Source organism: Mobula birostris, chromosome 23, assembly GCF_030028105.1.
Source record: "Mobula birostris isolate sMobBir1 chromosome 23, sMobBir1.hap1, whole genome shotgun sequence".
Classification (NCBI taxonomy): Eukaryota; Metazoa; Chordata; class Chondrichthyes; order Myliobatiformes; family Myliobatidae; genus Mobula; species Mobula birostris.
The window spans coordinates 53220527-53234284 of NC_092392.1; positions in this window are offsets into that span (position 1 = coordinate 53220527).

Below are 13758 nucleotides of genomic sequence, written 5' to 3' on the forward strand. Positions count from 1 at the left end.
TGCAGGTCTTCCAAGTGGTTTTCAATAAGACTCGAAACTTTCTGATAACCTTCCTCACTATCAAGTCCAAGTAGCAGTGGAAACATTTCAAGATTTCCTTTTATGACATGATTTTTCCAAAGATTCAGTTTCCTTTTAAATCCAAGAAACTTGTCACTTGAAATCAAAATATTTTCTCCAAGAGCTTGCAAGGACTGGTTCATATGATGAAAAATGTCTGTTAAGTAAGCTAGTTTCTGCAGCCATTCTTCATCTTCGAAGCATTCAGCAAAATCTGGCCTACTATTTTCTTGAAAGTACTCCAGCAATTCACCTTTCAACTCAAACTGTTGAGAACTCTTCCTCTGTTAAGCCACCGGATTTCTATATGTAGCAGGGGATTGGTGTGCTCTTTGTCCAGGTTTTCACACAGTTTTTTTAAACATCCTCGAGTGAACTGGTCTTAATGCTACAAAATAACTTGCTTCCTGAGTCCTTTTACTAACTATGACTTTATTTCAAAAGCTTTAATCTGTTTGTTTTGAGATTCCAATAGTCCTTTAAATTAATCTGCAGTTTTACATGTCATCTGGCTGTGATTTGTAATTAAACATCTTTTCAATTTTGCTTGGAGCCATTGCTACATTTATAAGTTGTTTGCCACAGTAAGTTGTTAGGCACAATGGAATAGGACAACTCGGATCGTCTGTCTAGGTAAAACCCATTGATAAGTTGCTTTCATTGTAAAGATATTGTACTGGCTGATTACTTTAGTCCTGCCCATTGCTTTTGTCTCCAGGACCTAGAAGAGTCAAGTGAACTTCTGAGGCAACAGGGGGCACCGGGTCTATGCTTTAGTCCTGGGTCTTCTGATTGTGTGTGTGCACCCAGCTGGGAGGACCCAGCAGGATTACCTGTATGGTCACCACCCTGGAGATGGCATGTGTTGGCAACGCACTTTCTCTGCCTGCGGGGGGGCACGTGGCTTCCAGCTGCCTTGCTTTTAGCGAGAGCTGTTGAGGGTATGGGGTCTAGTCTCATCCAGACAGGGTGCTCTTACGCCAGTGGGGAACAGTGCTCTATCTCCGAGGTTGACTGACCGACAAACCACCATGGTGGGTGTCGAGGGGGCTCAGGGAAGTGGAGGGGTTTCAGCTGCACCACCAGCGATGGGTTGGGACTGCTTGTTGGACCCAGGCCTCGAGATACCAGGCAGGTGAGGGTCCCACACAATGTGAGCCGTCTCGTAGTTATGCCCACCGTGCCGCTCCAAAGTGTTCCTTGTACAGGATGTTTTTGCACACCTTTCACTTCCTTGCCTTCGTCTGCCGACCAGACTCGCCTTGATGATCTGTTTTGCCATCTGGCAGCAAAGATCCCCAGTAGAAATCTTTTTATTATGTACATTGGGGATCTGGGGTGGAAGGTGTTGCATAGGGCAGTACCGTGCAACAGGTCTTTAAGCAGGTTCACTGACACTTCGTCCACATGTCCATCCTCTGGCCGGGAGGAGTCAGTGTACCACGCTTATGTGGAGTGTGAGAGTTCGCAGCCCCTGTTTGAGTATCTGAAGGGGCTATTGCTCAGGCTCTGGCTGCACTTCAGCCCAGCGCTCCTTATATACGGCACCCAGTATGGAATGGGAGTGGGTTGCGAGGAGGATCTCCTGGTGAGCTTGCTCCTGGGCCTGGCCAGCATGGGCATCGATGGGTCTAGACAGCAGAATGTCAAGAGCTCTGCTGGGGCTCTTCAGAGGATACGTTTGTGCCTGGCTGTCCTTGGAGAGGAAGTATGTCATCACAATGGGTACAGTGGGGGATTTCCAGGAACAGTGGTCCGCCCAGGGAGTTGACTGTTTTATAAACAGTAGTAATCATATTTTAATTTGAATTTATTCACTCTCTTGTAAATACTTAATGTTTGTACTTTATGCATTTATTGTGTAAATAAACTTTTATAGTTTTGCAAAATAAAACTGACTTTTTGTGTCCATTGTTGCACTAGTGCAGTGAAATGCCTCAGAAGATTGTAATTCTTCATCATTAACCTTATCAGAATTGTCCCTAGGCCCAGGCCTAGAATCCTGTTCCATCTCACACCTCCACTTCAAAAATCACAACACTGGGCCATGTTTAGAATGAAAATTTACCCTCAATTTTCTACTACACCAGTACAGTTTGTTCGCTCCCAGAAGTCAGTTGGCAACTCGTAAGAGGAAGATCCCTGAAGAAGTTGGGTAGGTAATTTGTGAGGGGCGGGTGTAGTCACAGCCCAAGTTGGGTGAGTCCATTCAATGCTTGGAAAACACACTTCACACTCTTCTTCGGTCTACCATCCTTCCCCCTGTGCAATACAGTGCGCACCAATTATCAGCCTACCGTCCTCCCCTCCGTGCAATACAGCGCTCGCAATTATCAACCACCTCCCCATCTCGCGTCAAAAACTGAGAATGGACTCAACCAAATAAACATGGTCCTACTATGCACTGCCCGACTGGGCTGAGAGACCTCAATGAGATTGCTAATGGGACTGCTCGATCACTGCTCGCCACTGCAAAAGTTAGCATCAAGTTCAAAAAACAATGCTTTTTTTTAAATCACAATCTCTCATGGAACTCCAGTTGAGGAACCCTGTTCTAAAATGAATAGCTTCACACTTTGAGGTTGAACTCCATCTGCCACTTCTCAGCCCAGCTCAGCAACCTATCAACATCCACCGTCCACAACTCCACTAACTTCTCATCATTTACAAATTTACTAACCCACTCTTCCACTTCCTCATCAAAGTAATTTATAAAAATCACAAAGAGCAGTGGTCCCAGAACAGAACCCTGCAGAACACCACTTGTCACTGACCCCTAGGCAAAATATGTTCCATCTCCAACCAGCCCCTGCCTTCTATGTGCAAACAAATTCTTTATCCATGCTGCTGTTTTCCTGGACCCCATGACTCCTAACTTTCTGAATGACTCTACTGTGGGGAATCTTATCAAGCACCTTACTAAAATTCTTTATACAACATTCACTGCTCTACCTTGATCAATGTACTTTGTAATATCCTCAAAGAATTTAATCAGGCTTGTGAGGCATGATTTGCACCTCATAAAGTAATGTTGACTACCCCTCATTAGATTATGCTTCTCCAAATGCTCCAAATCCTGTCTCTAAGAATATTCTCCAATAATTTGCCCATCTCTGAAGTAAGATTCAGTGGTCTATAATTCCTAGACTTTTCCCTACTCCCTTTCTTGAACAAAGGAATAAATTTTGCCACCATCCAATCATTTGGTGCGACTCCTGTGGCCATTGAGGACACAAAGATCATCATCAAACGTGCAGTAATCTCTTCCATTGCTTTCCATAGTAACCTGGGGTATATGCAGCCCTGGGGACTTATCAATCCTAATGTTTTTCAATAGCTTTAGCACATCCTTCTCACATATCAGCTTGTTTTATGCTGTCCTCAAAAACATCAAATTCCCTCTTACCAGACCTGTAGAGGCAGGCACCTCCCAATCTCCACCCAGCTACCAAGATTCACCTGCCACTCATTTCCAACTCAACTATTTAAAGCCATCTCTCATCCATAGTCATTGTTCCCCCATTGGATCAGCCAGCCTTGGTAGGTTGTTTCTAGCCGTCAGCTACCTTATTATTTTGTTGTGTTAAGTATCCATTCTCCTTGTTTTGTAACCCCCTTGTGGCTTGATATTTTGCAGTTTATTATTAATCACTCACTGCTAAACCATTTCCACGGCTGTGATGCTGGGTCAGGCCTCCTTTACCTTTCCTGACGGGATAGGTGAACCAGTGATTGGCCCAGCTGAGTTTGCTTGCGTAAAGGAAGTCAGCTGCTGACACGAGTACATGAACCAGAAGCAGCAGGAAACCATTGACCATCTGCTCATCACTCTCAGTCAAATCTCTGTCTCATTACAGCAACCCACACCAGACAATCTCCTCCCTTGGAGCCTCAGGTTCCAGTGCCTGACAGATCCCCAACCTGATGTGGCAACTTTCTGTCCCAATGCATCTTACACTTCGAGTTGCAGCCATCTCTGTATTCTACGGGCCAAGTCAAGATCGTCTTTGTCATCTCTCTCTTGACTTGGCAAGCTCTAACCTGGACCGCTGCTAACTGGGACAATAAAACCACCATCTGCAATGAATATGAGGAATTCACTTTTGAGATCCGCTGGGTTTTCGACCCCCGGCAGGTGGGAGGGAGGCAGTGGATCAGATACTTCGTCGATATCAAGGCTCATGCTCTGCGCAGGATTATGCTGTGAAACTCAGAACTCTGTGTGCACAGGAGATTCTGGTGAATTCCAACATAGCAGACAACTTTCTGGACCAGACTGTGTGTGTGAAGCTTAGACTTCCTACCAAATCTATCTCTCACCCCTTCTCCATTATGACCATTGGCAGATGTCACTTGGGGTCTAGGATAGTCAGAGCACACACAAGACCTGTGCACGTGAGCATTGAAGATCGCTGTGAGTCCACCTAATGCCTCCTTATCAACTCACCAATCACTTCTCCCATCTTGGGTTACCCCGGCTCTCCTCTCACGACCGTCACTTCACCTGGTCATCTAGTTCACTGCTGAGTTAGGGATCCACCTGCTGGACAACCTGACTGCAACCTCAGTTGAGCTTACCTTGTAAATCCTTGGAGATGGAGGGAAACCCAAAACCTCACCAAACTCCTGCAGGAATACCATGACTTAGCCATTGCCTTCAATAAAAGGGAAGCCAGACTGCATGGTTAACCTCCACCCGGGCACTACCACTCTCCGGTCCTCTATTCTCCTTCTGCCCTCCAGAGAACCAAGCCATGATGACTATATTACTGAAGCACTATAGCACAGCTTCATTTGACCATCCCAGTACTCAGCCGGCGCAGGATTCTTCTTCGTCAAAAAGAAAGATGGGAGTTTCCCTCCCTGCATCAACTACCATGACCTCAACAAAATCACCACTAAGAACCATTACCCTCTCCCCTTGATGGATAGCATATTTGAAACACTCTGGAGGACACAGATCTTCCCCAACCTATACCTATGGAATGCGTATAACCTGAATTGCATCTGCCAGGGGGTTGAGTGGAAGATGATATTCATAACATCCACTGGCCACTACAAATTCTTGGAAAGTCCAAAGGACATCACCAACAGTCCAAGCCTTGATTCATGAGATCCTTCGAGACATGCTAAACAGGTACATCCTCATCTTCTCCAAGGACCTCCAAGATCACATCTGTCATGTTCATTCACTTCTTCGCTGTCTACTTGAAAACCATCTGTATTGCAAGCTAGAGAAATGCCATTTCCACACCTGATATTTCCTTTCTAGGTTACATCCTCCCTCCCAAGGCATACCCATGGACCCAGAGAAAATGTGTGCCCGCACTGCACCCCGACCATGTTACTTCAAACAATTACAGCACTTCGTAGGCTTCTCCAACTTCTACCACCATTTCATCAGGAACTATAACCAAATCACTGTTCCTCTCACCCCCAACACATCACCAGCCTCATAGATAACCTGATCTGCTGCCACAGACTATGCTTTTGAGGAGCTTAAGAGACGCTTCACCACCACTCCCATTCTCCACCATACAAACCCCCTCCACACCTTTTGTGATTGAGGAGGGTGCATCCAACGCAGGTGCCAAGGCCATTCTCTTCCAGCAAAAACTGAATGAGAAGACGCACCCTTGTGCCTTCTTCTCACGTAAATTCAACCCTGCAGAGTGATGTTATGGAGTAGGAGACAAGAAGCAATTTGCCATTAAATGGGCCGTGGAGGAAGGAAGACATTAGCTGATTGGGAACTCTGAGCCCCTCCTGATCTGGACTGACCAGCAGAACCTCATGTCCATTCAAAAGACCCACCAACTCAACCCACATCAGGCTCGCTGGGCCCTCTCCTTTGAGCAATTCAACTTCACCATCTCCTACTGACCCAGCTCCTGGAACACTAAAGCAGATGCCCTGTCACAAAAGATTGAACCAGCTGAATCAGAGATTGACCCCCAGCCCATCATTCCATTCTTGCAGGTCCTCACCCTGATTGTCTGGAATCTAAGGAACCAGACACAGCAGGCCCTACAGCATGGACCTGCTCTGGCCAACTCACCCAACGACTGCTTGTACGTGCTGGCACCAATTTGCACCGAGGCACTCCAGTGAGCCCAATTCTCATCGCTCTCCAGCCATCCAGGTGCACAACAGTCTCTGGATTTTCTGCTGGCCCACAATCACAGACGTGTGTCTGTTTATCGCTGCCTGCCCTCAATATGCCGGGTCTAATTCCTCCAACCAGTGACCCCTACCAATCCCTCGAAGCCCATGTTCCCATATTACCATGGATTCCATCATAGAATTCATTTCCAGTGAGTCACCATGATCATGGTAGGGGTGGGCCGATTCTCCAAGGATGCCAACTTCATTGCCTTCCCTAAACTTGCATCAGCTCTTGAGACTTCAGACCTGGTTCTCCAACATGTAGCTTGCCTCAATGATTTCCCTCAGGATATTGTGTCAGTCCAGGGCCCACAAATCATCTCCTGCTTCTGCTGAGCCTTCTGCTCCCACCTCTACACCTCAGTGAGCTTGTCCTCTGGCTATCATCCACAGAGCAGCAGTCAGTCAGGAAGAGCCAATCAGCAAGTGGGGAGGCTTTTGCAATGCTTTGCCACCCCTAACCCTTCCACATGGAAGAAGTATCAGCTCTGCACCAAGCTATCCTACAATCTGCACACCTCCTTTACCTTAGGTATGTCACCCTTTGAAGTGCTTCACAGCAATTGACTCCCTTTGTTCCCTGCAGAGGAGCAAACTATGGAAGTTCCATCCACCAGAGTGTTGGTTCGCCACCGCCAGAATGCTTGGAAGAGTGCACACTGGACCATCCTAGATAACAATCGGGCCTACTGCTGTCAGCGCACAGCCAGACTACTCCGGCCCAGAGACCATGCTAGCTGTCCATCCAGGATCTGCCCTGGCCCACCAACTCCCACAAGCTCTTTCCCCGGTTCATTGGTCCCGTAAAGGTCACCCATCACATCAATCTGTCTCCAACTGCCGCTGTTCTTCAGGATCACACCTACCTTCCACTCAACCCACTGGAGCCTGTACCTCCAAAACCTAGGATGGTGGAAGGTAGTCCAGTGTACACAGTTCACCACTTGATAGACTCACATCATCATAACAGGAGTCACCTGCCACTCATTTCTAATACATCACATGCAGCCTATTTAAACCCAGCTCTCATCCACAGTCTTTGTTCACCAGCCAGCATCAAGTTGTTGTTCAGGCCTTCAGTCATCTTGTTGCCTAGTTGTGTCAAGTATCCATTCTCTCTTGTTTGTGGCCCCTCATAGCTTGTTACGTTATAGTATATTATTAAAGTGATCCCTCACCACTAAATCGTCTCTGCTGTTCTGCATCTGGGTCAAGCCTGCTCTGTTTCCTGACACTTCTCTCATTAGTACAGTGCAGAGCAGACACAATAGGCCAAGTGGCCTAATTCTGCTCCCATGTCCTATGGTGAATACTGAAGCAATGTATTTATTAAAAACCTAAAGACCTCCCCTACCTTCTCCAACTCCAAGCACATTTCCTCTCCTATGCCTAATCGTCCTACTCTCGATCTAGTCATCCTCCTTTTCTTCACATACAGTACAAGCCTGGTGTTTTCCTTAATTCTGCTCGCCAAGGCCTTCTCATGTCCCCTTCTAGCTCTAACTCTATTCATCAGCTCTTTTCTGCCTACCTCTAGAGCCTTGTCTGATTCTTGCTTCCTAAACCTTAAGTCAGCTTTCTTCCTCTTGAGTAGATATTCCACATCCCTTGTCAACCATGTTTCCTTCACCCTACCATCTTTCTTTGCCTCAAGGGGACAACTCTATCCAGAACCCCCTATAAGTTCTCCTTAAGCAACCTCCACATTTTTATTGTGCATTTTTCTGAGTACACCCATTCCTAATTTACGCTCCCAAATTCCTGCTAATGGCATCATAATTCTTCTCCCCCAATTAAATACTTTCCCATACCGTCTGCTCATATCACACACCAAGGCTATGGTAAAGGTCAGTGAATTGTGGTTATTATCTCCGAAATGCTCACCCACTGAGAGAGCTGACACCTGACCTGCTTCACTGCCTTGCACCAGATTCAGTACGGCCTCAGTCCTAGCTGGCCTATCTACGTATTATCTCAGGAATTCTTTCTGGATACCAAACAAATTCCACTCCTTCTAAACGTTTTGCACTAAGGAGGTGCCAATTATTAAGGAAGTTGAATTCACCCATGACAATAACCCCGATATTTGTGCACCTTCCCAAAATCTGCCTCCTGAGCTGCTACTGGGGTGTCTATACTCCTAATAGAGTGATGCTCCCTTCCTCTTTCTGCCTTCCACCTACACTGAATCAGTGGACAATCCCCCCATGACATACTCCCTTTCTGCAGCTGTGATATTATCCCCAATGAGCAATAACACTCCTGTCTCTTTCAGCAGAATTACATGAGAATGAGTAAAACTTTAAACAAAAACTTTTAAAAACAACTGTGGGAATAAAGAAAAACATATTATGATGAAACATATGCAACCAGCGTACACGATGGATGTATTAACCAAACAAATAGTGGAACATCCAATATAAACATTGTTTTTAAAATCTAACCATCTGTCTTGCTATTAGCAAGACTTACAAGTCAATATGAGAAGTAACCACCATGATCCTACTGGATCTGGTCTGTCACCACAGCCTTTGAAAATGATCACAATGGTGTATTTGTTGGTATGAAACCCACTGAGAAAAATTTCATCATGCTGGTAATCTTTTCCCCATGAAATCAGCAGTGTATGTTAATACTTCAACCTCAAACAATACAACCTCCCTTTGAAATGACAATTGACTAATTCACTAAATCAACCACTTTTTGAACTGGCAACAAACAGTAGGATTAAGATGGTGCAATCAAGAGTTGTAGCAATCATTACTAGCATAATGTTTCTTTTGCATTTTGAAATTGTGCATTTGTGGGGCCAAAACAATGCAACTTGGAAGGGAACTGGAGAATTATTTGATCATCTGCCCATGTGGAAACAGATTCAGAGTGACCACCAGATGAATGGTATTTGAATTCCAACACGGTTCTTTAAAGCGTGTAAAAGTGGATTGCGATCACCCACGTGGGCCCCAGCTATGCCTGCTTCTTTGTTGGCTACATAGAACAGTTCATGTTCCAACTCTTCCCTTATTACATTGATGACTGCATTGGTGCTGCTTCACGCACCCATATTGAGTTCGTCAATTTCATCAGCTTTGCCTCTAACTTCCACTATGCCCTTAAATTCATTTGGTCCATTTCTGACACCTCATTTCCCTTTCTCGATCTGTCTCCATCTCTGGAGACCAACTATAAACCAACATTTTCTATAAACCTACCAAATCCCAGGGTTATCTTGACTATACCTCTTTCCATCATGTCTCCTAAAAATTAGCTATTCCCTTTTCTCAGTCGCTTCGTCTCCGCCACATCTGTTCCCAGGATGAAGATTTTGCTTTCCAGAACATCAGTTCTTCAAAGAACAGGCTCCCCTTCCTCTACCATTGATGCTGCCCTCACCCCATCTTCCCACCTTAAGAGTGATAGAGTTCCTCTTGTCCTTACTTACCACACCATGAGCATCCGCATCCAACACATCATCCTCTGCAACTTCCTCCATCTCCAAAGGGATCCTACCATCAAACATACTGTACCTTTACAGACCCTCACTCCACTTTCCACAGGGATCACTCCCTCTGTGATTCCTTGGACCATTCATCCCTCCCCACGAATCACCCTCCTGGCACTTAGCCTTGCAAGTGGTCAAAAGTGCTACAGCAGCCCATTCACCTTCTCCCTCACATCCATTCAGGGCTCCAATCAATCCTTCCAGCTGAGGCAACACTTCACCTGCAAATTTGATGGTGTCATCTATTGTGGCCAGTGCTCCCAACACGGTCTCCTCTATATTGGTGAGGCCCATCGTAAATTGGGGGACCGATCCATCTGCCAAAAGCAGAACTTCCTGGCGGACAAACATTTTAATTCCCATTCCCATTCTGACATGTCGGTCCATGGCCTCCTTTCGTCCCAAGATGAGGCCATCCTCAGGGTGAAGGAGTAACACTTTGTATTCCATCTGGGTAGTCTCCAACCTGATGGCATGAATATCAATTTCAACTTCTGGAAAAAAAATCCCTCCCCCTTCCTCTTCCATTCCCCACTCTGGCCACTTGCCTTTTCTCACTAGACTATCACCTCCCCCTAGTCCCCCTCATCCTTCCCTTTCTCCTATAGTCCACTCTCCACTCCTATCTTCTTCCTACACACCTAGCTTTGCCTATCCATCTTCTCCTCCCCCCATCTTTTTTTATTCTGGCGTCTTCCCCAATGTTCTCTCCAAGGTGCTACTAGCACACAAAGAAATTTAAACTGCGAACAGAGGGTTGTCACTCTCTACCTCATCGGCATGTTAAACATACTTCATAATCATAAGCAATCATATTTACTTTTCCAGTTTCTGTTGCGGACTATGTTGACAACGTGGAGTTTGCAATGGTTTGTCTGCAGATTTTAAAACTGGCTTTATACTGTTTTTATTGAAGAAATTATTGATCCACTATGTCGAATTCCAAAGTAGCAAAGAGTGTGAAGCACAAACAAACTGCTAGTTCATTTAAAGCGGAATAGCTTAATGAAACAGCGACTACTACACTGAAAGCTCATGAGGTCAGGAACAAGCAGCTATGAGAAATATTTATGTACAATTCAGAAACTGGTATTACCTACCTGTATTGTCATGATGCAAATGTTGCTGGAGAATTTGCAAGTGGGAAGAAGTGTTGTGCTATTTGGAAACTTGACTTTTTAAAGCATCATTTAGCGAGCAAATCACATATGGACAGTGCACGAATGCTCCGGTGAGAAAATCCTTCAGACCTGTAACATATATTTTGTGAGAGTGCAGATGAATGACAGCAAAAATGATCAAACCCAGAGGAAATCAAAGTTTTTATTGACAGTGTTTTGCTAATTGTTAAAATGAATACCTCCATATATAAAATTCAGTCTGCAGATGGGCAAAAAATTTCACAGCACAAGATTATTGCATGCACTGGTCATTACGATTTAGAGGGAACATTGGTCTTTCCCCTTCCTTTCCAGTCCCGAACAGTCTCAGCCTGAAATGTCAACTGTTTGTTCACTTCCATAAATGTTGCCTGATCTGCTGAGTTCCTCCAGAATTTTGTGTGTGCTACTTACTATTTGCCTGCACTAAGAAATGGTTACAGAAGACAATTAAACTACCAATATATCTTTGAAGTGTGGGAAGAACCCCAAGAACCCAGTGGAAGCAGGAAAAAAGGCCTCACAGAGAACACACAAACTCTGCACAGATCAAAATTAAACACCATGGTAGCAATATTAACTGTTGCACCATCGCATCAGACTAGGCCATTAAAATAATGACTGTTGTTCAAACATTGATGAGAACACAAGGGAGAATTCAATTCCATAGGACTTAAGTTTTAAATCAGTACAGCTGAGACATCAGACTGAAGGTTCATCTGAAAGAATGCAGCTCTGAAAATGCAATGCAAATCATGAAGGGTGTATCATGAAGGGTGAAATCATAGAATCTTTTTCCCTGGGATAGAAAGTTCAAAGCAAATTTATTATCAAAGAATGTATATGTCACCATATACAACTCTGCATTTTCTTGCAGGCATATTCAATAATTCCGTAATAGAATAATAACCATAACAGAATCAATGAAAGACCACACAACTGGGCATTCAACCAGTGTGCAAGAGACAACAAACTGGGCAAATACAAAAAGAAAGAAATAATAAATATCGAGAACATCAGATGAAGAGTCCTTGAAAGCAAGTCCATAGGTTGTGGACACAGTTTGGTGATAGGACAAGTCAAGCTGAGTGAAGTTATCCTCTTCACTCAGTTCAAGAGCCTGATGGTTGAAGGGTAATAATTGTTCCTGAATGAATAAATTCTTCCCAGGGTTCCACAAACCATGGAAATATAGGAAAGACGGGCGGTAGTGAGGACTTGGAAGGATCGCCAGGATCCTGAAGAAATACCAGATTAACACCATCCACAAACATGTAAGGAAGCTCAAATCCCAGTTTATGCAGGTCAAAAATTATCAGGGGAGGACTTTACCCGTGATGGACCAAAAGCTAGAAGGTAAAAGGATTAAGGTGAATTGAAAGGATTTAAAAGAGACCTGAGGGGCAACATCTTCACTCAGAGAATGGAGTGTGTAAGGAATGATCTGTCAGTGAAAGTGCTTGAGGCTGGTACAATGACACTTAAAAGATAGTTGGAAGAGTATATGGATAGGTGGGGTTCAGAGGGATATGGGCAAGTGGTACTACACTAGTGATCAGCGTGGATCAGTTGGGCTGGAGGGCCTGTTTCCATGCTGTATATGACTATCACTGTCTTTCTTGCTATAAAACTCACTGAGGGTCATTGTACAATCCCAATAAACTTTTCTTCATGAAACACCTGCATAATAATGGTTGAACTACAAACAGAATGACACTTCCTGGAGATTCACAATTGACTAGTTCAGCAAGTCAACCTAGATTTTTCTGCTCAAGTCTCTGAAATGGGTCGAACCACTTATTCAGAAACAAGCACACAGCCATTTGTCTAGATTTTTGACAAAACTACTAGCAATTCCCTGTTAACAGCAAACTAATGGTTATAGTGTCACAACCTTTATAGCCATACCATGTACCTATGAAGCCTGAATTGATTCTTCCAATAGAGAATCTGATAAATTATATAGTACAATCATCTTCAATGATGTGGTTACTCAGAAAAATTCAAATAGTAATGCACAAAGTTAATTGTCCTAAGCAACAGAAATATCAAAAATTGTGTTACAATCAGTCTAACACATTCACCACTTTTCATGTCTTTGAATGACAGCAAGAACTAGAAAAGAGAAATGAGAATTAGTTTCCATATTGCACTTCGGCAAGTAATAGAAAGTGAGATCTTTTTCTTGGTGTGATGGCTGTATTGACTTTCTGGGATTTAAATATTGATTTATTTATAGCTCAGTTAAATAGTTCACATATTCAAACAGTTGATTCATCACAGAACTAACTAAATGTCAGTTAAATTTGCCAGGAAAGAAACCAATCTGAAAATTCTGAATCAAAATATTCTTCATGACATTTAAACTCACGGATGACCAGATGTGTGGGAAGTACTATCAAGACATATCATGTCACTAATTAGAGTTTATAATCCAGTAAAACAATTACTGTGAAATACAAATAGTGCTTTAAACTAGAATTTAGAGGTAAGATAAAACATTCTGGAAAAATAGTTATGTGTTGGTGCTATGGCTCATTTTAAAATATGTAACCAGCAATATTTTTCTCAGTTCTTTATTAAAGATTAATTTTCCACTGTGGTTATTGGAAAAGCAAAATACAGGCACAGAAGCAACGACTACACAATGTAGAAGGGAGTTGGCAGGCAAAATTGAAATTTCAGTACATGACATTTTTCACATAAAAATTTTTCGACCCATAGTTCTCTCAAGTTCTTTCCTCTGTGATCAGACAGTTTGTAATATCCAAGCACTTCTAACTATAGGCCAGATGCAACATTGCTCAATGAAGGAAGAAATACTGAAAATCAGAATTATAATCAAAGTTTTGGATTTATGTCATAAGCGTA